General features: G+C 47.2%; 2 long non-coding RNA genes across 2 annotated transcripts; both read left to right on the top strand.

The window, feature by feature from the left end:
* The first annotated feature begins 6,608 nt into the window (after positions 1-6,608).
* On the top strand, positions 6,609-7,506 carry LOC149915550 (uncharacterized). Its single transcript, XR_016458668.1, has 3 exons — positions 6,609-6,729; positions 7,012-7,150; positions 7,228-7,506. It is a non-coding gene; the product is annotated as an uncharacterized LOC149915550 (long non-coding RNA).
* A 4,162-nt stretch (positions 7,507-11,668) lies between these two features.
* Positions 11,669-27,268, top strand: LOC116228690 (uncharacterized). The gene is made up of 4 exons (XR_016472108.1): positions 11,669-12,104; positions 18,627-19,397; positions 20,787-20,962; positions 21,685-27,268. It is a non-coding gene; the product is annotated as an uncharacterized LOC116228690 (long non-coding RNA).
* The last annotated feature ends 534 nt before the right edge of the window (positions 27,269-27,802 follow it).

Below are 27,802 nucleotides of genomic sequence, written 5' to 3'. Positions count from 1 at the left end.
ATTCTCAGGAAAAAAATGCTTTGTCAAAAGAAGAAAGTTCAAGGCATAAAAATATGTACCTATATTTTTCAGTTGTTGAATAGTGATAACACATGATAGCAGGGTGATATTGGAGCATGTTAACCACTCAGTGCCACTCTGTTCTTCACGCGTTTTACCTCGTCTAGTTTGAGGGCTCTGTGGCACGCTGTGGCTAATTGCGAGGAGCCTGGAAGGCAAAGGATGGCTATTAGCACAGTAACTGCTCAGAAGAGATATCAGAGCAGAAAGAGGAAGCGTGGCTGGAGCTGGTGACAGACTGGGAAGTGAACTCTGACTTCCCCTGTCCCAGCCGGCAGCAGAGGTGGAGGGCTCCTTCCTCTCCTCCAAAAGCATCTGGAAGGAGTGAGAAAAACTTTGCATTGCCTAGCAAAGAGATTTTTTACCTGGGTGCTCCAAAACCGCCAGCAGTGACTCTCTGGGACGTTTTGAGTTTAATGAAGAGACTTTGAAACACGGTGGCTCACACAGCCAGAGGCAGGCAAGTGCTCAGCTCCTACCGTCTGGGGAGGCCGGCTGTGAGTTGTCTTCAGGCTCCTGGAGAGCCTCAGCCTAAAACCCTGGGCGGATGTCGCTGTGCCTTGGGAAGCTCTTAGCAAATGCAGACGAAGCTGCTTTCCATTGAAGCTTTCTGGTTGGTCCTTGAGATGCCCTGGTACATTTTGCCTTGAACGAGGGCACAGTAACTAGTAATTTTCCTCCTTGCTGCTGCCCATTCAGGAATGTTAGCTGCCACATTCCGAGCGAGGAATGGTGCTCTGGGGTTGTTTGTCTTTTCTCTATGGTTTGTTTAATTATACTTGCCCTGAAGACAGCATTAATAAGATACATATCTAGTCTTTTCAAATGATGCCCTCACAGTCTCTGACGTTCATTACTACCTTGCAGTGCCCATAACTGTTTTCAGGAAACCAGTCTTTTCTCTAGGGATTGGCATTAACAGAGTGTAATATTCCATCTCCCCTGAGTCACTGTGGGTTCATCTTCTCATTCCAGGAGATACAGGCATAGTTGCCCTCTTTATGGGAGCAAAACATCTACAGATGTCAAAGTTGGCAATTAGATAATTGCATCAATCCTCTGCCTCTGTGGTGGCTGCACACCAAAAATGCATTTTCTTTCCGTGGGGGAGGAGGATGCCCAGCGTACTGCTCCAAAGCTGGTCCTTCCCATCCCAGCAAAAAATGTGTTTCCTCCTGTTGACCAGTGGGACAATTCAACAGATTAGATCTATAGCTGCACCTATTTAATGGGGAATGAAATTATTTTTTTTCTAACCAGTTTTAGTTTAGAGAGAGTAAATTAATTCCTGTTGCTTTGCAATAGGAAGAAAAAGTCAAACTAAAAGGCACGTGATTTCTGCTTCTTCTGCAATCTTTGTGTGGTTAATAGCTGCAAACAACTTGCATTGCAGTGAATCACAAATAAGAGATGCCACCAGCTGAAAGGTAAACTGAGCAAAACCCAGGAGCTCTCAGTGAATCCAGGTGGTTTAGGCAAGACTGGACGTAGCTGGCAGGCAGAGCAGGAGGTACAGCTGGGTCTTGGACAAGCCTTCTGGTCAGCTAATTTTAAGATGCCCAGTTAGTCTTAATTTTCAGTATAAGTAACATAATATTTGCAGCTTGGATGCCAAAATTGTCAGGCATAGAGGAGGGGAAAATATGAAACCCTTCTGTGGAACAGGATTAAGCAGGATTAAAGTCTGAAGTGATCATGTTGCACTGCGTAGTGGATACTGCCAGAGCCAACTCAATAAAACTCAGTGGGACACTTGACATTGTACATTTTCAAGCAGCAAGTCATAAATCTATATTCATGTGAAATCTTTTGCAGTCAGCCTGATGGGAGCAGAACAACTACACAACTTCAGGTTGCTGGTTTGGGGGAATAAAGCACAAGTTGCTGCCTCACAGGGATAGATTGTTGCTCAGAACTGGAAAGCAACTTGAGTGATGTGGATAGTTTTGTTTGAATCATTCTGCTAAATGTGGCTTGATTGTAGGGCAATGTGATTGCTACAAACCCAGTAAGAATCCTTAAAACCTGAGATTAAAGCCAGCTATATATATATTTTTAGCAAGTCATCCAGAGTTAGCTATATATAGATGGCAGTTTGTACAACAGTTCCAAATTTGACCACCCAAAGCACAGAAATACCTGCTTACCTTTTATAAATTAAACCACACACTTAAGTGCTTCACTGAATGGGAAGTACTTAAGCATTCTGCTTAAATATTGGGTTGAGTCAGGACTAAATTTGTCTCACTCTGAGTTCAAAATTACTTCCCTCAGAGCTAGCATGAGCACTGAAAGACCAGTGTCAAAAAAGATGGCATGGAGAATATGCATTCTTGCATCCACCTTGCGTTGCATCGTGTGCATGTGGAGCTGGCTGCAGGTCTGCTGGTGGTGCTGGATGCACTCTGGAGTTCCTTACTTGATGGAGTGTTCTTCAAGCTCTGTATCAAGCAGATTTCTCAACTACTGCAGACTCAACTCAGCCAGCCCCCAGCCATGAGGTAACCATTTGCTAGATCCAATATGAGTCATAGATGGGGAGGATATTTCTGGTTTCCAATTTAAAAAAAAATATAATGGTGGCGTAGCTCATAATCATGAGCAAAAGGTCTCTGTGCTGTAATGGGAAACAGCTGGTGTGGTAGGCCATTGCAGACTAAAATCTGTCTTTGTTCAAAACGTGGCCCCACCATTATCACGGTTGGAAACAGTCCTTGGTGCTGACATGGTAATGACAGCTTCATGTTTTAGACACATCTAATGGCACTAAGTCCTGATCTTAGCTGGCATTTATCAAGATAAATAAGGCAGTCAGGCAAAGAGCTTGGTGGGCTGACTGTGTTCCTGCAGATAACGACGTGCGTGTTTCCTCTCTTGGAAGAGTAATGAACAGAATATGACTGTCAAAATATTTCCCTCTGGAGAGACTCCAAAAAAACCAGCACTTGCATGAGCTTGGTGCCATCAGCAATGCGAACTTCTTCTCAGACCTGGGAGAAACAGAGCTGTGGACAAGAAAGGGAGGAAGGTTTCTCAAAACAAAGCAGGGGTTGGGAGTATTGCTTTCCCACTTGCCATAGGACCTCTTCTGGAAGTGGCTCTGCTAGTGGTCGCCAGATGAGATGCTATAGTATGTCCTTCAGGCTTTCTGCAGCAGATGGACAGGGTCCTACCGTGTCAGCGTGGTTCTCATGTAGCACAGTGGGAAACTTGCTTTAGCTGAAACTTTTGTCACAGTTGTACACATCAGCAGAGAATCAGCATTACAGCTCTCAGGTTTTTCTCTTAGTCGAAGTGGAAAGTAGCTGTGTTCACAACTTGTCTGCAGAACGAGTGCATGCACAAACTCATGTGAATCTTAGCATGCTTTTGTGGTGTACTCCCTCCTCATTCTTAGAGAACTGTGGGCAGTGCATGTAACTGCTTGGAGCTCGCGTGGCTTCAGGGAGGATCTATTGAAAAGGTGTAGCTTGGAATCTGAAAGGCAGTAGCATTGAGAGCCCTAGTGCAGCACTCCGTGCTGTATCAATGCAGGACACTCCAGCAAGGCTGCAGAGCAGGTCAGATCTGGGAACAGTACATGAAGGGCTTTCTCTGCAGAACAGGTCAGGTCATGCTGCTGGTTAAATGCAGCCTGTGAAGGTGTCATAACTCTCTACAGCCAGAGTGTTATGTCTCTGGTGTGAGTGCAGGGTTGTGCGAGACTGGATTAAGGTGAATTTATTCCCCCTTCCTTCTTTCAGTGTAGATTTGTCCCTGTTGATTTGAGCTGTGACGAACTTGTTTGCGGTAGGCAACGGTCTGACTCTTGTACTGACAAAGAGACTTGTACTTCTGCCGAAATACTTCCTTCCATGCTATTCACAGGAGATTCCATGATTTCTCTGTATGGGTGGTCAGGAAAACAATTTCTTGTAGCTGCGATGGGCTCCACCAAGGCTACAGCTGCCAAGATCCCTCTTTTGCTGCTTGCTTCTCCCAGGGCTGCCTGGGGGATGCTAGGGACCATCTGTGCAGAGCATCTCTGCTGGACGATCCCTGGTGCATCCAGCTCCAAAGTGGCGCAAATGCTGGATGCCTCCTGGGGTCTGCAGGCTGGAGGAGGGAGTGGCAGCTGGAGGAGGTGCTTTTGTGCAGGACGCTCAAGCGTGTGTCATGGGGTGGCCCAGCAGAGCTTCAGGGATAATTTTGGCCTGGGAAGCTGTTGAGACCCCCATAACAAGGGCTTGCTGCCATGCACAGCTGAGAGAGAAGCAGCCGGCAGGAGGAAGGCACTGCTTCATTTCTGAGAAGCACTGAGCAGAGAAGGGAAGAAGGCAGGGAGGAGTGGGTGGGAACCAACCCCCCACACTTCTCTTTATTTGCCTTTTAACAATCGGTATTTACAGCAAAGTTTGACCCCTCCCTACAGCCACACGTTTCTACATGAGATAGTTTTCCCAAGAAAAGATGGCAAAACATCAGCAGTAAAATAATATTTATAGAGCTTTGTATTCGTGCAAGTGACTGTGGTTTTCTAGGTAAATAGTAGCTGGATTATTCAAAATACGCTGTATGTCAGTCAAAATCCTTGTGTCGTGTGGAATATTTCCCACACAGTTTCTCAGAGAGCCTCTTTTAGCTGCTGGTGGTAAACCTGTAATGCTATGGTAGGTTTTGAATAGCTTGCAAAGGTCCCCGATTGATTTTCACACGTTTATTTCCACAGCAATAGCGTTTTACATACTGAGGTGTGGGAAGGAAAGGGGAAAAAAAATAATCACAGGATGTTGAATGTGTTTCAAAACCTGTGCCTAAATGTCTGCCCTTAAAAGGCTCTCAGAGTGGGGGTGGTTGGAGTGATTACATTAGCAGTCCTGGAGGAGAGCTGAGAATTTTGCGCTTCTTGAGCAAGGGAGCACCTCAGAGATGAGGCAATCTGCACAAGGAGACAAAACCCCCACCGAGCTGCATGCTGGCTCCTGCAGTAGGGATGGATGGTTGGACCATGCTGGCTCCTCGATGCCCACCTGGCTGGGTGTCCCCACTGTGCCCTGCTTGTGTGATGCGTCAGAGGGGAGGGGGCACCCGATATCACAGCCGTGGTGGTTATGAACCAAAGCCATGCCCCAGAAATCGTCCTTCCAGTTTAAATGTTAAACATCTGCAGAGGTTTGATGAAGTTTAAGGGGATGGTTTTGCTATTTACATGGCAGACATCATTACTGGGGACATTTCCTCCCCTATCTCGTAGCAGTTTGCCTGAGGGCTGCAGCCCAGCCTAGCTCTTCCAGAGGTTTTGAGTAAACAAATAAGCAAGTATTCTATTTAATAATAAAAAAAAAAAGACTCGCAATTAAAAAAGACATCTCGCGTTGTACAAACAGGAAGGATTGTAAAACACTTTGCAGGGAGTCAGTGCAAATGCATTCAGTCTAGTTTATAATCACAGCACAATGAAATAGCCTGAACATAAATAGCAAGAAATCAATTTTCTTTAGAAAAAGTAAAATAAAGAACATTAAACGATCATTTGACTAGATAACTGCAGTTTACTCGGTGGTATAACTGTCAGCTTGCCTGTGCACAAGAATGGAATTAATGCAGAGGGGGTATGGTTTAGATGTCTCCTTCTTTACAGTGACAATAACTCCCTTGTTTCTCTAGTGAGTAGATGTTTATATTCTAATTTTGTCTCTGCAGGCTACACAGAGCCTTAAACTCGCACAAGGGATTTGTGAGCTGCTTGCTTGTTGAGAACAAATCCTTGTCGAAAGGAACGCATGACTTGCTGACCCTGGGTTCACAGCGCCTTCATCCTGACGCTTCCGCACCGCCGAGGAGTCGGCTGCTCCGCAAAATGAAGTCCCCAGATTAGAATGGAAGCTGCAACAAAGGACCTGTGCGGTTTGCAAATACGCGTCGATTAGGGGACTTTGGGAGAGCTTTGTAAGAACAATGGCATTAGGAAAAGCAAATGTTTCACAGGCAAGAAACCAACCGAGGTCAAAGTTGATTAAAAAACAGGCTTCTGAAAATGTGGGATTTCTTATTTGTATTGTGGCTAAAACCCTGAACTCCTTCTGCGTAGCTGTAGGTTGGCTTTTGGCCCTGGTCGTGTTGCTGATGCTGTGCCATAGGAAGGGATGCTCGTCCCCGTGCAGAGCCGCACAGTGGAAGTGCACTCCTCCTCCACCAAGCACAGTGTTTGTGCACACGGGTGGCTGTGGCACGGATGTCAGTGCCTTTTGTGCATATACATGAAAATCAGTATGATACATGAAATTTAAAGCATATACATACTAAACTTCTATATACTTTTCACGTGCTCGGGGAACATCTGTGTGGATAGCAGTAATATTCCTTAAGCAAGTGACAGCCTTGGTTCCAAGGTTATAACTCCCATATATTGTACCTGCTCGACTGTGAAGATGTTTATATCAGGAGAAGTTGGAAAACTGAGAACCTGTTTTGCTTACCCCATAATCTGCAGAGTTCGCTTTGATGATAGTATGTCATAATTGCTCCGGGTGCCAGTCAAAACAAAGCCCTCGCACCGTACACAAGCAGCTCTTGTTTGGATGGTTTTGGCATTTTGAAATGCGGAATAAAATCCAAGACAGATATTATTTCCCTTCCTGTAGCTGAATAAGGATAAGGAGGAAAGTGTGAAGAATTTTTAAGCTTGAGGTAATGGAGGCTTTGATCCCCTTAACGCTGAGCCGCTGTGACTCGGCGCTGTATCACGGGCAGTTTAAAAGAAAAAGCAGCAAACGAAAAATTAGAAACCTTTCAAACTGTCATCTTCTGCTGAAAGGGGATTCTTCAGATGTCAGCAATGAAATCTGATGGAAAACATTTCTTTTATGTTCCAAAGCTTCCAGAGAGAGAGCACAATTTAAGTGCATATTTATTTTCATATTTCTTTTCCTACTTACCCCTTTAACCTATTAATAGAGTATTTTTTGCCAGCTATCAGGAGTCTGCTTTATCATGCCATTGAGTGATGTCACTGAAACTACACCATTACACTTATGTGCATTCATTGATATTCATCTGGACAGAAGGGAGTTAAATTTCTTTTGACGCTTGGATGGATGGGCAGAACCAGGTATTCCCTGAAATTATCCCTCACAAAAACACAACAGTCAATAGAGTGAATTATCGTGCCACTTATGCTTGTTCTAGGTGACGTTTGCTGAAGTAGCTGAATGTTTTCTGTCTCTGTCAGCTGGGTGGGCCTGAGATGGCTGAAGGCTTCTGATTTTGGGTTTCATTTGGGGCCTGGAGGAGGAAGGTATGGAGCTGTGCATCCAGAGAGCTCTCAGGTGCTGATTTGCTGCATAGCCAAAATCCCACAGCACTGCTCATGAGCCATCTCCAGCAATGGTGGGAGAGGATTATTGACTGGAAAATGATCGGGGTCTTTACATGGTCCTTCTGTGCTGCCCTGCTGCAGCTTTCCTCCACCAGAAGCCGAAGGTTACATGGTATTCCTTGAAAACAAGTTGCCTCCTTTGTTCTTTTTTGTCTATAAAATGGGAACAGCTGTCCATTTCCTGAATGGTTTTCAGGTTTAGGATGAAAAGGCTTCATAGTTACCACTAGTGGCTTTCAGTGAGTATTTTAGACCTTGCTGAGTCCAAGCCATCCGATGTCCTGTTTCTGGATGCAGTAATTGCTCAGAACTCAGTTTTTAGGCTGAGATACAGAGTTTTACATCTAAGAACCTGAACTGAGGTTATCTGCAGTCTCAGTGAAGATAAAGAAAGTTTCCACAACGTCCTGAAATGCCCTGGCAGAGCTCATCACATCCCTGCAGCACTGCTTGCTATCAAGCTGCAATTAGTGTACATTAATGTAAGGACAGCACCCACCACAGGAGCAGCACCCACCACAGCTTGTGCAGTGCTTTCTGGTGCTCACGTAAGCACTGCTGCACCCAGAGATGTGCAGGTTGCACTGTAACGCAGATTGCTCTGTCTGGAGCTCGGTAGTACAGCAAAAGAGATGCAGTTGCAAGCTTATTTAACAATGTGAGCAGAGGGCAAGTCCCAGGAGCTGTTCCACATATCAGCACTGTTCTTTTGACTATTTTCCTTTGGGAGCGTTGTCAGCTCCAGCTCTCCTTTTTTTCCCTGGAGCTGCAAATTGGGTTTCAAGCAGACAACGGCTCTATTTTGGGGACAGCGGTGCCCAGCTGGATGGAGGTGTGTGCAGGAAGCAGATGCAGTGCGGCTGCCCAGGACCAGGTGCTGCAGAGCAGGCTGCTGCTGCCTCCCAAACCAGGCCGGGGTGAGGAAAGGTCGGGGAGGATCTCGTTGTTCCCAGTGTCTGTCAGTAAGTAATCATGCAGATAAACATCTCACCACTCCCTCAGCCTGACAAAATTTTTCTCCATCTGTATATCCATATAGCATTACAATACAAGCCTCAGGGCATCTCTAGCCCTTATCTAAACAAAAGTCTTCTCTAAAAACCTTAGTCATGCATGTAGTGGCATGAAATCACCCTTTCAGCAGAAAAACGGTAATTTTGCATCTGGAGTCAAAGGAGGACTGTCTTGGTGTACTGATCCAATCACCCTCAGTAATTTGGGAGCAATTCACATATCAGTCTATAAGGTTATTTATTCAAAGTGGGTATAAATTGGATTTCTTTCCTTTTGGGTTCTGATCCTACATAGCACCAGCCACCTTCTCCTTGGAGAGAAATAAAAGACACAAGAAGTTAATTGGGAATGACCTGCAATTATAACCCTATGGCACTGGGACATTGTACAGTGATTAAACCGAGGAGGGGAGAGGAGTGCTCTGCCAATACCTCCAACCATTGCGCTGAGCCTGGGAGTGTTCTGGGAGTGCAGCCCTGTGCCTCCCACCTGGCCCCAGCTGCAGGGTGGCTGTGCATCCCTGCACCCTGTGGCCTTTCCATAGAATCATTCGGGTCAGAAAAGGCCCCCAGTCCATCCCCAACCTACTCCACCACCCCCACTGACCGTGTCTCTCAGTCTCCACATTTCTTGAACACCTCCAGGGATGGTGAACCCACCACCTTGCTGGGCAGCCTCTGCCACTGCCTGACTGCTCTTTTGGAGAAGAAAGTATGAGGATATTATCCTACTATCTGGTTTCCTGCAGATGGCAGGTGATGTGGGCTCAGGGAGGGCAGGAAGCAGCTTGCTGTACTGGGAAGCATCTGCATGGTGCTGGGTGGGCCCTGTGGATGCATCCAGGTGAGTGGGTGCAGCTGACTCCTGGGAAATCCATGTGAGAATCTCCTTTGCCAGAACGAGAAACCTCTGTGCACTCCTCGGGTTGTGTAGTGTTAGCTCATGTGGCTGACATTGTAAGGAGTTCTAAAACAGTCCTTAAAAATAATTGCAGGTAATGATCCCTTTCCCTGTTTTCCTGCCTTACCCATGATCTATTTTGCCCTTTTTAGTTCAGGCAAGGCGTGGGGTGAGCTGAGCCATCCCTACAGCAGGCAGCTCCTGCTCCCAGCCCCACTGCCCTGCTCAGCCCTCAGCCTCCCAGCACCGCACCTCAGCCCTGTGCCAGGGGGGCTGTGGGACCTGGGGGGGGCAGGAAATTTGGCCGGGGAGAAAAGGAAACCAATGCATGTATCATGCCATGCCTTTGGCGCTTGTTTCCTTCTCCTGATGTTGTGCAGTTGCGCTGTTCTGTGCAGGATATGGGATGGGATCGGCTCCCTCCCTGCTGCAGACAGGTGGTAACCAGTAAGCCTTGATTTCTTCTTTTAATTAGAGTGCCTCTGTGCAAACCTCCAAGATCGCCTTGAAAATGCTGATGATATTAAGAAGTGCACTCTGCTTGCAATTCGTGGCACTACTGCTGCCTTCTTGTAGAGGTGAAAAGCAAACTCTAACAGTTTTCTTCTCATCTTTAGATTTTAAACGCTGTCATGTTCTCTCCACTTTAGCTTTGAATGTTTATATTTAGATGTTTACGTTATTGCTGGGGATCCAATTTCTCCTTCCTTCTGCTCCCCTCGGACCCCCTTTAGGCTGTCCCCCAGTGCACAGGGTTTGAAATGCTGCTAATACCTCTCGCTTTGCTGTTTATGATGCTGGGCAGCGATGCATTCTGATTATCACAGCATGAGTAAAATAATATCCACTTCTTCACTTACATCCTATTACTGCACCTTGGAGAGCCCTGTCACTTAGATTGCTCAGGGGAATGTCAATGACATGCAGCCCTTTGATTTGAAATACAAACTGGTGCAGTGAACTGAAAGGTACCCCAATTTCTTTGGAAATGGCCAGAGTGTGCCAATGTTCTTTAATTGCCATGCTCTATTAGGCCATGATTTTTTATTTTTCTTTCATCTAGCAGCTATTCCCCAAACCGATGGGAAGATGGTGATTTATTTTGGACATCTGGTAACATCTGAGCTGTTTAGGGAACGAAGCGAGGGAGCTGCATTGCTGGTGGGAATATCTGGGGGCTGGAACTTGATGATCCTCAAGGTCCCTTCCAATCCAAGCCTCTCTATGATTCTGTGATAGTAGAACTGCAGTCTTCCCACAGCAGGGCAATGTGAGAGACGCCTGCTTTACTGCAGCCCCTGTCTTTTGCATGCTTTTTCCATGCAAATTTAAATGCATACCCTGTCATGTTGTTATTAACTGCCTTATATATATTTATCTTGTTTAAGACCACCTCAAGCCTTTCCCAGGAGAGCAAGGAACCACAGCTCCATCGCTATGCTGTGCTCAGCATGAAAACAGTGGTGGCAGTGGGGGCTGCCTGGGTTCCCCACCCACCACCGCTGTGACGCTTCTGTTCTCAGCTCTGTACTCTCAGTTCTCCTCCCCACCACCCCCAGCTGCCTCCAGTGCTGACGACTGCTGCATGCTTTCCTCACAGCTGAAGCAAACCCTGCTGCATTTCTGCTTCCTCCTGCAGGACAGATTTACTCACTGTGGTGACCCTGTGGTTGCCACATGTTAGTTATGTTAAAGGCACGGCTCCTGATCTAATGAAACAGAAATCCATCAGATATCTATAAACGTTCTATTCTTCTCCTGGTTTCAAAAAACACATCCTGTTCTCCCCCTGTTCTGTGAGCGAGGTCGGCCTGTTGGAAAAGCACTCTCATGCAGCGCGTCAGGGTGGGCTCTAAAATACACACAGCCTGCCTGGGTTTCAGCTGTTGCATTGGGCAGGAGCACAAAGGGGTGTTTCTGTTTGAAGAAGGAGAGGTATTTATTCATGGAGTAAGAGCTGGTAGCTGGAGCTCCTGGCACCAAAAGGTGCTCTCAGGTGCTGGCGTATGATGCCATCAAACACAGCCAGAGGTGCAGACATCTGCTCCGAAGCTGAAGAAAGAACTATAACTTAGGGGAGTAGGGATTTTTTGAGGGAAAAAGTAATATTTCAGACAGTTTGTAAGTGCATTAAATGTTAATCCTCACAAAGTGGTTACGCAGCAGGAAATGCTGACTTATTTCAGGCACAAAACAAGCAGGCCGGTGTATCGGAGTAACAGGGGACCTGAAGAAGTCTGTTCTGCTTTGGGGTTTTCAGGTTTGTCATTGCGTAGCAGGAAGCTGAAGAGCAGGAAGAGGATTGCTGTGGTGCTGCGATGGAAGGATCCCTGGTGCTGGGCTCTGGCCATGGCCGCGGTGCTGGGAAGGGGCTGGGGGTGCTGATCCCTCTGCTGCCGTACCTCCCACAGCCAACACACTCAGATCACGTCGTATCTGGGCTTCGGCATCATGTTGAGTCAGAGATGACAGCAGCAGATCCACTTCATGAGTCATCTGCTTAATCCCTCTCCAGACAGAGGGCTCTTCCTTTTGTTATTAGTCAGTGTGTCAGCGCTGCCTTACTGTTAGATGTGCTGGTTGTTGTTTTCTTGCTGGCTAAATGAGGTCATTTTTTTCTGTGCTTTTGGCACTGTGGCAGTGGCATTTCCAGCCATGGTGAGGATTTCTACCTCTGTAGGTTAGCAGGGTTCATGCTGTGCTCCAGCAGACTGCTTCCCCTCCTGGAGGGAGAGCTGGCGAGGAGGGGATCCGATCGAATCCATTGGGAATGGTAAGAGACATCTGTGAGCTTTGCAATATGTTGGGCTGCAACTTACAAATAATACAAGGTCTGTTGCTTTTGTACCGGGGCAATGTAAGTCAAAGTCAGACCGTTATCTGGCGTCGGTAGGGGTGTGATGCAGGGAAGCTGTCCCAGTAGCTGTGAGAGCTGTGTGAAATTTCTGTCCTGAAATCCCATACCCTGTGAGATGCTCCAGGCTTTGCTGCCAGCCTGAAACCTGAGTTCAGCCTGTGGAGGTCTATGAAACTTTCAGGAGAAGCACGGGCAGTTTCTGTTTCAGCCGAGTTTTGCAGGGGTGCCGTAGGTTCGGTTAAGTGCTGAATATGTGGAAATGAACTCCTTTCCTTCCATGCAAATGTTAATTTAGTTCACTTTGTTTAGCTGCGATGGCAACACAGTTTTTGGAAGTGTTTCGTGTGCGTGAGTCATCAATATCTGAGTGATGTTTCTATTGTGCTCATATGCCAATGGTCCTAAAAAGCATCAGCAATTTATCTGTTCCAGCTGGGACAAGAAAGGCTGACAAACTGCAGTGCCGCATCAAAAAGCGACTAAAAATGGAATCCTAGGGTATGTTTATTGCATTTTCGTGACTGCAGTGGTTAGGGACCAATTCCCCAGCATGAGGCAGTGCTTGGGATTGCTGCTGTGGGCTGTCTGTCTCAGCTGTGGGGTGGATATGTGCTGCTCTAAAGGCTGTGCTGAGGGACCAGCCTGAGAGCTGCGTCCTGCTGTAGGGGGCTGGCAGCTGCCAGGTGTGTGCATAGAGATATCAGCTGCTTTAGCAATAGGGGTCAGTACGTTAGCTTAAGGACCAGTATATGAGTTTAGCAAAAGGAATCGACGAGTGCTACTTCTGAAACTTCCCAGTTTAGCTTTGCTTGGTGTGTGAACAGCCTTGGTTTTCTCAACAATCCTGCTTCCAGGAGCACTGGAGTCACAACAAACGGGTTTTATCTCAGCATCCACCAGGTGCAAGGACCTTTTCCTTGCATTTCACATACATTGTTTTGGATTATAGTGCACTAAGATAGAAAGTCGCTCATTATGGCATAACAAGAAATGGAAATTTGCCAAACTGGGGAAAATAGCCAGAGGTCAGCCAGAAGTCACCACGATGAAGCTGATGATGGAAAAATGGGGAGGAAGTAAGTGGTCTACAACCACCAGAGGTCCATACCACACGTGCCCAGAAGGACATTAGCATATATTTATGAGTTATTGGAAAATAATGTATATGTATACAAATGTATTGCATATGTATGTCTTACCTGTTAAAACTTGAACTCTGAAGGAGTTCATGGTACTTATCATGAGAAATAAAAGAATGTTGGCTTTCTGACACCCCACTGGGGCTAGAAGGTTCTCTTCCCAAATTTCGGATGACAGTAGCACTCAGTCCTGCAGGCTGAGGTGATGAGTGAGGATTCCTCAGGATGGAAGTTCTGTTCACCACTGCGCAGAGTGCTCTGCCCGCCCTGGGTTGGGTTGCTATTGCAGTTTTCACCATTTGTTTTCAACACAGTCATCCCAGGAAGCAGCAGTGCCCTGCCCGGTACCCCACACTGGTGCCAGTGCTGCCCAGCACTGCTGCAACTGAGCTGAGCTGCCTGCAATTGGTCCAGAGGGGAAGGAGCAGTAAGAACTCTGTGCCCCATGCCTTTCCCAGGTAGGTGTGCCACGGCCGGCCTCTCGTCATCAGCTCCTCCCGCTGACAGGGAAGGAGATTGAGACAGAAAGGTTTTTAAGGTCAGCACCATCTATTCAGAGCGAGACTAGAAGGCCTGACCTTTTTCAAATGGTAAGCGTTGTCAGTGCTCCCATTGGGATTTTTCCCCAGGTGACTGCTTAAATGTCACTAGTGGTAAACCAGGGGACTGGAACCACTGTGAACTCCTTTGTTTCCTTCATGAGGCATCACTGAGAGCTTCTAATGAGGTTATATGTTTTCCTAAAGTTGAAAACATGCTGGAGAGAGGGAATATAAATACATTTTTCCTACCATATCCATTTTGTGAAAACAAAGTTTGCGATGTTGTCTGTCTTGAGCAATGCAAAAGAGACATCTTGTATGGCTGCAATTAACACTCCAGCAATAACTCAGTGGCGTACATTCCTTGTGTTTATTGATTAGTGAATAAGCCCCCTGGGGTTTACATGGCTTCCAACACATTTGGTTCCAGCTGAATACCTGCAGCGTGCATTGATCTAAGCGTGTGATTTCCCCTCAATATCAGCCTTCCTCTCCTACTGCATCGCAGCTGCATGTGCTCATGTAGCTGTGCAAACCAAGTGGCTGAAAATGAAAAATCGCCATGTGAAAAATGAAAGGGCACCTGTTCCAGTCTCTGCTGGCATCCATGAACCCTCTGTCACGTCGAGGTTACACCTGCATAATTCAGAGCGACTCCTGATTTCTATTTGTGTGTGAGGAGATGCTCAGGTCCCTCAGGGGCTGTGGCAGCTCAGTGCTTCAAAGCATCAGGTCCAGAAAAGGACCTGATAGCAAAGTTCAAAGCGAATGGATACTCACTTCTTTGCAGCTTTGGTTTTCTTTGTGAACATGCCTACAGATCGCTGCACAGGCATTTCCAGTATAGGTGTGGCTGCAGTCATTCCTGCTCATTCTTTTGAAGGCACACATGCTTACAAAAGAGCAGGATGTGAAAGCCGATGAAATGTCTGGCTGGACACAGTGACCAACTGAAGGTGGAGGGTGATGAGCAGCGGGAGGAGCTGCTCAGCACAATGAGGGCTTCAGCTGGGTGGGAGCTGGGGATGTGCACCCTGCTGCAGCTGTGCGTGTGCAGGGAGCATCCGGGGTGGGGATGTGGGCAAAGAGGATGACTGCCGAGGAGGAGGAAGGCTGCGGGAAGAGGCTGCTAGAGCTGTGGGAGTAATGAGCTGCTGCTGTCAGCTCCTCAGCCTCTGAGCTATTTAAAAGTTGATACTGGAGTATTAAATGGTGTGTGGCAAGGAGGACGGAGATGCGGGTGAGTTTTCAAGCCGGAGTTATGGCGCAGTTCTATTCATAGCTGCATGGTAGAAGAGCATGGGCTGCACGTGGAGGAGTGAGAAGAAGCTGATAAGCAAATTAGCGAGCATTAATGCATCTGTGACGGGGAATGTCTTCTTACAGCTGCATGTTGTGCTGCTCCTAAGGATGAAGCATTGGTGCTGCCTCTGCTTTCAGCTGCCATGGCCTCAGCCAGTCCTTGCTTGGAAGGGTCACACTGTGAGGACTCCTGAACACAGGCTGTGTGGGTCCCAGCAACTCCAGGGCTGTTCCTTCAGGGCTCTGGTGGCTGTGCTCTGCTCACTAGCAGGGATGATCCACTTGCCAACAAGGTCTCTCCCAACCCTGCCTTCATACAGCTTGAACAGGACCCTTGTCTCCGTACTCCTGGAAGCATGGTGTCTCCATGGCTGCTTTCTGCAAAAGTCTGGAGAAGTGTTTATTCCTAAAATTCCATTTCTCCTTGCCTTGTGCCAACATTTAACCAATCTCTTGCAGCAGCAATAGTAAAGAAGGCCATGGCAGGTCTGAAGTGCCAGTCTGGACTGTGTTACAGATGGTAAAAGGCAGAGCTGGGACATGGGCAGCAAGAGGGTTGGTGCAGAGAGCGAGGAAGGCCTTGCCTCAAGCCCAGCCAGCCCTGCTTGCCCTGAGCAGTCCCAGCTGTTGCTTTGGATTGCAGACTAAGAGGCTGTCTCCAAGGTTCATTAGGCTGTCGCCTATTAAGGGCTTTAAAAACTCAGGTCAGGACCTTGAAACAGATCTGCAGTCTGCGAGGGAGCGGAGATGTGTGCTATCTGCACAGCAAGGACTGTGGTTCTGGGTCAGCTCCTCATGGATGGGTGCAGCACAGCAGAGGGAACTGACTGAGGGCACGGCGGTCTGCCAGCCCAGGGCAGGGGGGAGCAAACTGCCCTTAGCCCTGCTTATGTTCAGGGCTGCAGGCACATGTGGGAGGATGCTCTGACACTGCCCACGCTGTGCTTTGTCAGCTGCATTTCCAGGGCTGCCAAGGCAGAGCTGTTGCAATTACAGAAGTGTTTTATTTTCTTGTAGGAAGGTTGCACATATTTATTTTCATTCAGGCCATGCTGTCCCTGGAAAGTTGCTGTTAAGAACCGAGACAGTTCCTGATATCCAAACGCTGCCTTTCTGCTCTTATCTTTCCTTATATATTCTCATTTGCCTTGAGAACAGCAAGCTCTGCTCCTCAAAGCCTTGGAAATGAAGCCCACCAGGAACCAGTCTCAGCTTTGGCCAGAAAGGTTCGAGGTGAATCCCGAATGCCATTGGAAGATGTATCTGTGTCTGACAGCATCCTTTGCTTCCCTGCTATTCTGAAGCAATACCTAGCGGGAAGAATACCTGCTCAGCACTGCTGGCTCCCAGTGGTCCCACAAGGAGGGCTGCCTGCTATCTGGTGCAGCAGAGGCTCCAACAAGCGGCTGTCTTGCAGCTTGCAGAACCCACTGCAGCTCCGAGGAAGCCCCAGGCACTGCCTGCCTCCATCCGCTCCCGTCCCAGTGAGCGCAGGATTTCCATCAGCGCTCTGATGTCTGGATGGAAACTGGGACTGCAGCTCATGCATATACAGACGGAGCTGCTGGACCAGTAATTCTTCTGTCTCTTTTTCTACATCTAAGACGTAGCTCTGAATTGAATCTCTGAAAATGGAAGGTCCGGGCCTCAGAAGCGGGGTGATGATTTGAGGTGTGCGTGGCTCTCCCCTCACTGCAGAGGAGGAAGGGGCTCCGTCCTTCGGGGGGAAATTCCAGTTTGGGGTAATGCAAATGGAAACGCCATGTGTGTCCTTTTTCATTCAAATTACATACAAAAAAATTGTGATACGAGTCATGAGCAAAGGCAGAACAGAGCCTAGAGTCTTTAATCTTTAAAATCTATTTTACATGATTAAAAGGATCCTGCCTGGAGAAAAGCAAGACTGGCTATTTATATCTCCATTCTTCTCCCCCCTCTCTTTTTTCCTCAGAAAATACTGTGCAGTCTTTCACATCTGAAAGACCACGGCTGGCTGCCATTAATTTTAATGCTAAATCCTCATCAGCATTTCAAAACATTATGAAAATGTCGAAGAAACTGTCTTCTAGTAGCTTGAAAATATCGCAGGCAGCAACCTAAATAATACTGTAAGTGCCCTGGTAAGTACAAGAGCACTTGCTGGAAAGGAAAAGAGAAAAAGAAAAGGCTTTAGACCACCACGCAAACATCACTTGTACAAAGCAGGCGTAAATGGATTGCAGGATTTCATGGATGCTGAGAGTTTGAATTACTGCCTGAGCTGCACCTCTCTTAGAGAGAACGTGGCTTTCTTTTTAGGGAATGCATCAAACATTGAATGCTGCTGTTTGCTGTGCAATCCGCTCTGTGGACGAGTGCATAAATAACCTTACATGTTGGGTCCTGTTTTGGCCAGCAAATGCAATTAAAGGAATGGAGTATGTCATAGACCATAATATTGGTGCTCTATTCCGCTGCATTTGCAAAGATGATGGATGCCAATTAAATTGAAATCAATGGCCATGGGCTAAGCAAATGATGACTCTGATCAAAGCATTCCTCCTTAGCAAAGCAGTAAATCGGTTCCTAAACTGAAATACATGTTCTTCATGGTTCTGCTTAAAATTAAGCACGTGCTTAAGAAACTTCCTCTTTAGGGAAGAGTTGAAAAATGCATTTTGGAGTTTAGTTTTTAACTGGGAGCATCCATTCTTACCTGGATGGCATTTATAGGGACGGTGACACACGTGCCAGATTTCAGTGGGGTTTCAGGACACGCTCTTGCTGTCTCACGCTCCATTGTATTTATAGCAGGATGGGGAACTGTACCAGAATTTCAGAACTGCGTGCTATTTCTGCTTTCTTTCATGATGAGGCTTTTCCTGAAGTTTGCTCTTCGATGGGACAGAGCATAGGGGAGTGCTCCTCCTCTCCTCCCTTGGCACTATATGGGATGCTGCCACGTGGGGTGACTCTCATGTGATCAGTTTTGCAGCAGGGATTTCCTTCACCTTGAGAACCAGTGTTTGAGTAACCCCAAATCTTCCTGCTTCTCTAAGAATTCAAGTGATTTGATTTTTTTAAATTTTGTTACCCTTTTCTTTGTGAAAGAGATTTGGAAAAGTATAGCTGCACTTTGAAAATAATTTTAAAATAATTAAAATAATGATGAAATTCTCCACGGGCAAAAAGCTTCCTGTTTTTCCCAGCAGTAAGTGGGACAAGCACTGTCTCCAAGCAGATGCCATTAAAAAGCTCGGCTTTGCTGGGAAATCTCAGGCTTTGCTGGGAAAACGTACCATCAGAGGCAGAGATGGGAAACTTTCAGCCTCTGTGCTGCTTTTTCTCTTTTTGATTAAATACCAGGTTGAAGTATCATCAACAGTGCAGATTCTGAAGAATACATGAGAATGCACTTGAGGTTAGAAAGCTTGTCTTTTATTCACCGTGTTTTGTGTTTTTTTTTTTTTTTAAAGCCACTAGACTGTTCTTGAAATGAATCACTGAGAGGGTGAGATGAAGGCTGGAGGTGCACACTACGTTTTCATCGCCGGTTCCTCGCAGCCCAGGTACGCTGTCAAGCCTCACCGCCGAGAAGCACTTCTCTTCCTGCATGGCTCTCCGTGGTGGCATCATTAACGTTGATGGCTATAATTGACTACGAAGAGCAGACCTTTAGTCCCCACCTGATCTTTCGGAGTGTTTATACACTGCCAGCCTGACCACACAGCGGACTAATGAGCATTACACTTGACAAATATTGTCATGCCTAAACAGGAGATAATGCTTCTGCTAAGACAAGCAGCAAGCCTGGGGGCACGTCACGCTCAAATAGGAAAGTTAGGAACCAATATTCTCTTCTGCTCTCTGGGTCTGATCCAGATCCTCAGTGCCGGTGAAGGCGTTCAGCTGGGAGCTTTGCATCTCGAGGAAGAAACCCTTAAGCACGCAGCACAACCACATAGAAAGGCATTGTGCAGTGGAATAGTGTGATGATGAATCCCCCGTAATAACACTGTGTTGTAACTGCTGAGTCGTGACCTGAAGCACTGATTGAGCACCTGGGGAAAGGACCCGGTCAGCCCTGGGAGCACAGGTGAAAGCAATTCAGCTGTGTGACCAGAAGGGGTAGAGCCAGGCTGCACCTCTCTTAGACCTCATTTAAGGGCTGATTGCCACGGGGGAAGGGTTTGTGGTTGGAGATCCCTCTTTTGTGGAGTTTTCCCTGTGAGCCTTGATGTTCAGAGGTGGGTGAGCACTTCCCTTTTCCTTTGTAGTCCCTTTCCATCATGTTAGTCCCTTTGTCGTTACAGCTCCTGTATCCACATGTTGTTCTTTCTGATTGTTGCATAGATGATGTAAACTGATTTTTATGTAGGATTTTTAGTACTGCTTTAGTAGCTGGATATCAATTTGAGATTAAAAGCCAGGTCCTGACTCCCCCTAGATTTCAATGCTTGGAATACTGAGACAAGCTGGATATCACTCCAGATTGTGTTAGTGCAAAGTATGGTGAGTAATTTGGAAGAAATGAGAACCTGCAACATGGCAGAGGCAGCCATGCAAAGCTGAATGTGACGGTGTGCATTCTGCATGTGGCCTGCTGGGGAGGTTCCTCATTGCCTGGTTCCAGAGCTGGTGGGAGATGCTGGGAAACCTCAGTGCCAGTGTGGGGAACAAGGGTGGCCATGCTGCCATGAGGGCCCGTGGAAGGTTGTCCTGTTGACAGGAGGTGACTGAGTGGATACCCATCTGAGCTCAACTTGAGCAAAGCCACTGTAGCAAACAGACCTTGGGTGAAGTCAGGTCTGAATCTGAACGCAGAGCATTTTGTCCTCTTCCTGCAGGAAGGATATGCTCACCATACCTATCACTGCCCTCCTAAGCCCTCAAAATGCATCCAGAGGTGAGCGGCACAGCAACAAATCTGTGCCCTTTTAGGATGGCTGTGATGCACAACGTTGGCTATCAGCAAGGGAGAACTACAGCAGATATGTGCTGTTCTGCCTCCTCTGCAGGGAGGCTCTGAGCTGCCAGGGCAGTGTTTTATGTAACTATCACCTAGCTGCTTTCACCTGTGTGCTGTTAAACTGTTAATATATCAGGGGAAACTGCTCCAGGAGAGCGCACCAGGGCTGCCTAAATGAGGTAGTGGTGTTATCCTCAGTAAAAATATTATTATTGTTGTTAAATGTTCCCACCAGATAGTTGGACAGCTTGCATTACAGCAGCAAAGCTAACATTTCATTATAGGAAGATATATATTCATAATGGATTGCAATTTACCAAAATACACAGAGGGCCCCAGATTTGTCAGTGTGCATTTGCTCTGCAAGAAATACATCTCACTAAAAAACAGATGTCAAAATTAACAGTAGAGCTTCTGCAGCACAGGGAAGAAAGCTGACATTTCAGAACTGGCAGTCCAGCTGTGCTAACGGCATCAGGGAGTCTTTGTGTTATTAAGTACCAGCTTTAGCAGTGGAATTGCATTAGGAGTTTCTTTAAATTGTAAGTGGTGGGAAATCACTGTGCTGTGTTGGGGACAACAATTGCAATCAGGTGAGATCCTGGGTTTCTCTCCACCCTCCACTTTTCTTCTCTTTTTATTCATTTGCTCTTCTCCACTGTGGCAGAACTTCCATCGGTTGTAAGAACAGCTCTGGCTCTGAGGAAATAGCAGGGGATCACTGGCAGGCCATGTTTTGCAGAGGGGTGTGAGAGATGAGACTCGAAGCTCCTGTCTGAGTAACCGTCCTGAAACACAAAGTGTTGGTTAATGCCTGCCTGGATTCTGGTGTGCTTCTTCCTGGTAACTTCACCATAGGGTGCAGGGATGGGAGGGACCCACTTGGGAGAGCTGAGGGAGTTGGGCACAGTGCTGCCATGCAGGGCTGGAGAGAAGGAGGTTCCTGAACTCGAGAGAATCTGCTCTGCTTCACACGTGACTGCTCGAGCAATGTGCACAAAGTGTCCTTTGAAATAGCAGCTGTCTGTCTTATCTTCCTCTGAAAGATAAGTAATTATGAGAATGCTATAATGATTTCTTAAAGGAAAAAAAAAAAATCTAAACAGCAATGGCTTTTCAGTGCAGGAGATATTTAAGCATCAGTACCTTGAATTGATTAAAAAGAGCTGCAGTGATAATGCAGTTGTGGAGATCAAAACTTGTGCTCGTGTTGAAAGGTTGGAGGGGGTTTCTGATGGGGGGCCACGCGCTGCACCCATGGCTCTGAGGTGGTGTTCACAGCACAAAGAAGTCTGTGCTGGTTTAAAAAAAAAAAAACAAACCCACAAACAAACCAAAACAAATCTGTTTGCTGGAGGCAGCCAGGATCACTGCTAGGTTGGTTCTGGTAATGTGTGTTTGCCCCGTGATGGTGCGTGGGGGCAGTTGGTGCTGGGGTGCCCCATAGGAGAGCCCGCTTCTCATGGATATCCTGCATCTTCTGTGCGTTCATGTTGACTGTATTTCTCTGCTGACTGAAGGATTTTTAATGTCATGCTACTGTCAGATTTGCATTTCTTCTGCAGATTGTCTTTTTAACTAGCCCAAGTGAAAAATAGATTTCTTCCAGCTGGGCAGGAAACCACCAGGAACCGCTGTCCCAGCCAACAAGCAATGCTGTTGAGACCTTGGATCACAGAAGAAGCTGCATCTGACCAGCCAGCCCCTTCTGCTCCATTCTCTTTGTTCCTTTTGGCGTGGGGACATAGCAGTGGTGCAGTGTGCCTCCCTGCTTCAGTCTGAGCTCCTTTAGTTCTACCTCTGCTCCAAGTCTGCCCTCCTCCTACCTCCAGACTGGGGTCTCAGCTGCTGAATCCTCATCTCGAAGCAAGTACTGACAGCCCCCTCGTGTTAAGTTTTGTAAACACTAATTTGTGACATCTCCTGTGGCTGAAATCAAAGCGCTCGAGTAAAAGTAATAATACCACTGCTAAAGGGAATGCTAGAGGAGAAAACTTATCAGCCAATGCTGAATGAAGCCCACTTTTTCTCTTCTTTTCCCCAGCTTGCTCAGCACGTGCTGCAGGAACCCAGCTGCCCGCTGCCCTGCTCAGCCCATGCCTGCTGCTGGCGGAAGCGGCTGCTCTGGAGCTGGTGGAGATGTGCCAGCTCACCAGCTGGAGCCCTGACCTGCACTTGGCTTCAGCAAGGCAACATCGAGGTCAGGCTCTGTGGTGCACAGGGATGGGCACAGCTGTCCTGGTGGCACGATGGCTCCACCAGCAGGGATCAAGAACTTGCCCATGTCAGCACAGCTGCGCTGATTGCTGGTAGCAGGAGGGGTTGGCATGGCAGAGCTGCCCACACAGCTGGGGGTCGAGGTCTGCTTTGGATTGAAAAATGCACTTTTGGTTCTCTTTGTTCCTTGTATGATCAGGAGATATCTGAGAATTCCTACTAAGTCGGGATGCTTGCTTCTACTGTGATAATATTTAGTACCAGCTCTGGCATATTTCTTTTGGCTCCCCGATTAGACAAAGTGCCAAGCTGTCCTTTGCGGCCTTAATTATCGCCGCTTCAGGCCAGAGCTGCCTGCTTACTGCATAATCCCATGGCCTAGAGTGAACCCTGGAAATGCTTAATTAAATGACATTCCACAACAGATTAAAGAGTCAGAAGCCCAAGATAAAGGAAAAGGGAGATGGTGGCTGTAGGAGTAGCAGGTGCTCTTCCCTTTCAGGCTCCTGGCTTTGATTATTTCACCTTGAGTAAGTTGGAAACAGCAGCACGAGTTGATAGGTGCTGCACTTCTACACTTGGCTTCTCATGTGTTCTGTGCAAAGTGGCTCTGAAGCCAAGGGTGTCACCAGCTTGGGCACCGACAAGCCCTTGCCTATTTGTCTTTGATATTAAAAAGCAAACCAAAGGCTGTCTGTGTAACAAACTAGCGTGCACTTACTTGGAACAGGGATGATCAAACCGTGCTGTGGATTCCCCTGGGAGCCAAAGCCTTCATCTAACCACAGCAGATCAGCATACAAATACAAATGTTGTAGGTACTGTTATACTATGCTGATTAGGGCTCAAATCTTCAGCAAATCTCTTTGTAGCAAGAAAATGACTGCAAGTGGGGAATGTGCAGTACTGAGTGCATCCTGATGTACAGGAGCTGATCTGTAAAAGCTGTTACCACTAATGTTGTGTTTTCATCATATTACTCTTCAATTACTTGTTCCAGCAGTTCTCTTGTCTTGGCTGAATGAGTGGCTGTGCAGAAGCTGACCTGGAGTGATTTCCTCTTTGCAAAGGGAAGTGGATCACAGGGGGATGTCGTGATGCTTCTAGGCATTGATTTGTGTGCTTTGTGTCCTCCTCCAATCCTGTAATGCGATTTCAGCAATTAAACTACAGGAGGGGAATGACTTAAATGTTCATGCTCATACCAGGTAGATGTTGGGAAATAAAACATGGAGGGTGAGGATGCTCCTGACCTAATCCCTAGCGTTGCATTTTGCCTGCACCACAAAGGGTACCACATGGTTTGACGCAACTGGAAGATTTGGGTGAGTGGAGGCAAGGCTTTTTTTTTTTTCATTTCTTAGCAGAAGTAAGGCGGATTATTTCTAAACATCAGCTAAGCTGTGCGAGGGAGTGTTGCACATCATTTCCTTCTCTCCACAACAGAGAGGACTGTTTTGCTGTATTGGCCATTCAGGTGGTGGTTCAGAGCTGTTAGTGCTGGGGCTGGGCAGCTGCCCATGCTCTGCAGGCACTGTGCTCCAGCTGCTGCCCCACAGCTGTGCCCAGCAGGGCACACACCAGCCCCAAGCCTCAGCTTGGCTGGGCTTCATCTGCAGGTTGAGATGCTTCCGCCAAGAGCAGTCATCTGCCTGAGTGCCCCACAGCTTTACTGAGCGCAGCGCACTTACCAACACTAACATTTATCGGCTTCTATCACAGCTTTTCTTACAAATGCAAAGCAGAGGACTTGAAAGGAAGCAAGTGGTATCTTACAGCAAAAGCTTCTCTTTAGGTATTTCATGGAGGAATAACCTGTGGCAGTACTTAAAATCATAGACTGGTTTGAGTTGGAAGGGACCTTTAATGTCATCTAGTCCCAATCCCTGCTATGTGGCATTTTTACTTACCTACAGGTGTTTTGTGCTTGGAGCCAGCAAGTCTGCACTGATTCCTATTCAGAGCCTTAGAAGTGATAAAAGGCATCAGTGCAGAGTGTGTGTGTTTTCTATTGTTCCTGCAAATAGATGGAATACCCATCTTGTTCCAGCACCGAGCCTGGTTCTGTGATGCTATGGCATCCTCTGCTTCCCGTGCCACCTCTGAGCTGTCTGGCAGCACGCAGCCCCTCTTGCTCTCAGGCTAGGCACAGAACACAAGCCAAACCCTGTGGGTCTTGCCCTGGTTAACCTGCATGGAGTTTGTGAGTGTATGAACTGGAACTGCCCTCAGTCACAAGCAAAGCCCTGTCCTGTGCACGGCACCATTGCAGACCCCGTCTGAAGGCCTCCTTTGCAGCTGGAGCAATTTAAAAGCCTTTGGATGGAGTCTTTGTCCTTGAAAGCACTTCTTTGATGTTTCAGGCTTTCACGTGTCCTCCAGACTTTCATTTAATGTAGTATTTTGTTTTGATGGGTTTTTGTGAGATTTCAGGTACGATTTCAATAAAGCCAGGGATGTATCGAAGCATAAGGTATTTGCTCAAGTCTTAATCAATCCAAACTGCTCTCTGAAGAAGGAAGCAGAGAGGCTGCTGAAGCAGGCCAGGCTCTTACAAGGCAGCAGATGTTTCTCTTTATTGTCAGAACAGCTATCTTTATTAAATACCAAAGAAAGCCTTATAAATCCGGGAAGGCGGTGCAGTCCATGTGGAGGACACCTCTTCCCCAGGCCAAGCAGCCTTTCTGGAAGTCCCTGGTTCTTCCTGCTGGATCCCTCAATGGCATTGCCATGGCATGAAAGCTAAAGGGGAAAATTGAATATTTAACAATGAAAACCGTGTTTAACTAATGTTTAACCTGACAGCAGGAGAAGCAAAGAAGGGAACAGAGCCAGGAGAGCGGAGCTCCTTTGGGGTCGGTTGAATAGTGGCAGGAGTGATGGGTGCAGTGCTTTCCAGTAGTGGCATCTTCTGCTTTGAAGAAACAACAAGAATTCATGGGTTAGTAAAGGGAAGATTGTGACTGACTAGCAGAAGGTGTGCCAGTCCGAGCAGCTGGTCTGTCTGAACCAGGTAACGTCCGTGGATACGGCGTTAATTTAATTCTCAGTTGAAATACTGCAGAGGAAATGTCAGATCGATAATGTAGAAAAGGGCAAGGATTCACTAAGCCTGGCTGACTTGTGTGTGTTAACTACTGTGAGATAGATATGGATAAATGCTGAACATTAAGGTGAGTAATCACAACTGTCGTGGGTGTCTGAAAAAAATTTCTGCATAAAGGCTGTACAAAACAAAGGTGTTTCAGGTGAGAAGCCAAGAGCGAAGGCAGCAGGCTGGTATTTCCTGCACGGCTCTGCAGTTAGCATCCCTGGGTCTGCTGCTTTTCTGGAAGAGTGCAAAAAGCCTTGGCACAGATGCTGTTCCACCTCTGTTCCCAGCAGCTCTGTTCAGCACAGACCTGGAAAGCAGGCCCTCCTCCCAATGGAGACAAGAACAGACAACTTCCTTCACCTTTGGGCCTGAATCTCAGCTATTTGACAGTTGCAAAGTAGTATTTCCATGCAATCTTTGCTGAACCATAGAGGATTTTTTCTATTTAAATAGCATGATATCTTTCAGTATTGAGCGCTCAAGCTCTCCCTGAGCTCCTGCCTGCATGCTGGGAACACCGCGATTTCGGGATGCCAAAACAAACAACAGGTGCCTGTGTTGTTCTGCAAGTAGGAGCTTCTCAAATGTCAGATCTGGCAGAGGAGATGCTTCCTTACAACACCAGGCTCCTTACCCCAAAGGCCCCTGGAGCCCTAGGTGGTGTATTTACAGTAAAGAAGGTAGAGTTGGAAAATATTTTGAAATCACCTTTGAGGAAAAAGCCCTAAACTTGCTTTCCCAGTGACTTGCTCAGCTGCTACATTTATGCTCTTAACAAAAATATGGATCAGTATCAGGCATAAGAAAAATTGGACAAGGCACTCCATGACTCAGAGCACAAATCAGAGCCTTTCTCCTGGGGGCTTGGCTCTGGAGAAGTGTGCATGTGTGTAGCTATACCAATGTCACTGTGCAATCACAAGCCCCTGTTCTGAGGCGTGGTGAGACTGGAGAAAGCATTTACATCAGTGCAATTTGTCCCCATCCAGAGCTGCAGTGATGTCCGAGTGCTTTGTAGTGGTGGATGCGAGCTAGATTGAAGTGAGACTGAATGCTGCAGCCCTTCAAGTAGGACTTCTGTCCTTCTCCAAGGGACGAAGCTCCAGCTGGCTGCTATGAGCCAAGGGACTGTGTCTGGCTCAGCTGCAGTGTGGTGCTGGGGTCCCGACTGGGCAGCGATGGACAGAGACCAGCCCTGCTGGGACAGAGAGGGTCAGTTGGGGATGGAAGCCCTGACTGTGGGCTGCTCCCTTGTTTCTTTCTACTGCTTGCAGAGGAAAGAAAAGAGCTGATGGTGCTGGAACTACTCTACGGTGGAACTGAAACAACAGCTTGTGGCGGTCTGAATCAGTTCCCTGCTTTCATATATTTGACTCAGAGCTGAGTATTTCAGAGGCTCGGAAAGAGCAGGCTGATTTCAATTTTGGTTCTAATAATGGGCAAAGGTCACGGCAGCTGGAAAGAGAGGGGAAATGAAAGGCATGGGCTTGGCTGTTTTCTCTGAACCAGCTTCACCCATTCCTGCTTACAGTCTCAGCAGAATAATAACTGATACTAAGCAAAGCCAAGAAATGAAATTAACACATGCAAAATTACATTACGGCCGTATCAGGAGCCCTGGTGCCATGCAGTGCTAGCAAGGTCTGGCACACAGGGCAAGGAGTGAGGAGCAGCTGGAGGCCGGGAGCATAGCATCCACTGCTGTCCCCAGGCACGTACCCACAGGGCCACCTCTGCCCAGCCCTGCTCCGTGTCCCAGAGTGCTGTAAATCCAAGTGTAAGAGCTTCAGCACCTGTGGCTCTGCTGTCGCAAAGCAGGTTTGCACAGAGCTGGGAGATTAATACGAGTATTCCCATGATGTGGTTAACGACATCATTTACTTCAGAGGCTCTTGGGACAGCGCTGACACTCGCTTTAGCAGCTGAAGTGTTTAATGTGTGCTCCAAGACATTCTCTAAACACTGATAGGACTGAGTGACACAGATGTATTTGCTGAGCATTTTAGGGTTAGCACGCTCCGGAGCGGCACGGTGCAATAATTGGGAACGCAGTCTGAGTATCATGATGCTGTGAGCGCTCATAATTATTAAATACATCACAAATTTCCCTCCCTGTGTTTTTCATACCTTCTTTCTCAAAGTATTACTCACATAATTTTCCCTCTGAAAGTCATTATGAGTGAATCATCTCCAGCTTGAGCGCACAAATGTGGCCAAGTGTTTGTTCTGCTCACAGATGGGCAATTCTAAGTGCAGGGCTTGACCTTAAGGAAGTCCCCAAGCAAGGCTGATAGATAGCCCTGACCGTACACTGCGGGTCCCTGCAGTGCTGTGACTCAGAGGGACATCTCTCATTAACACATCTCTGCTTT

Source organism: Phasianus colchicus, chromosome 18, assembly GCF_987193195.1.
Source record: "Phasianus colchicus chromosome 18, bPhaCol1.hap1.1, whole genome shotgun sequence".
Lineage (NCBI taxonomy): Eukaryota > Metazoa > Chordata > Aves > Galliformes > Phasianidae > Phasianus > Phasianus colchicus.
This window is presented reverse-complemented; position numbering and strand designations above follow the sequence as displayed.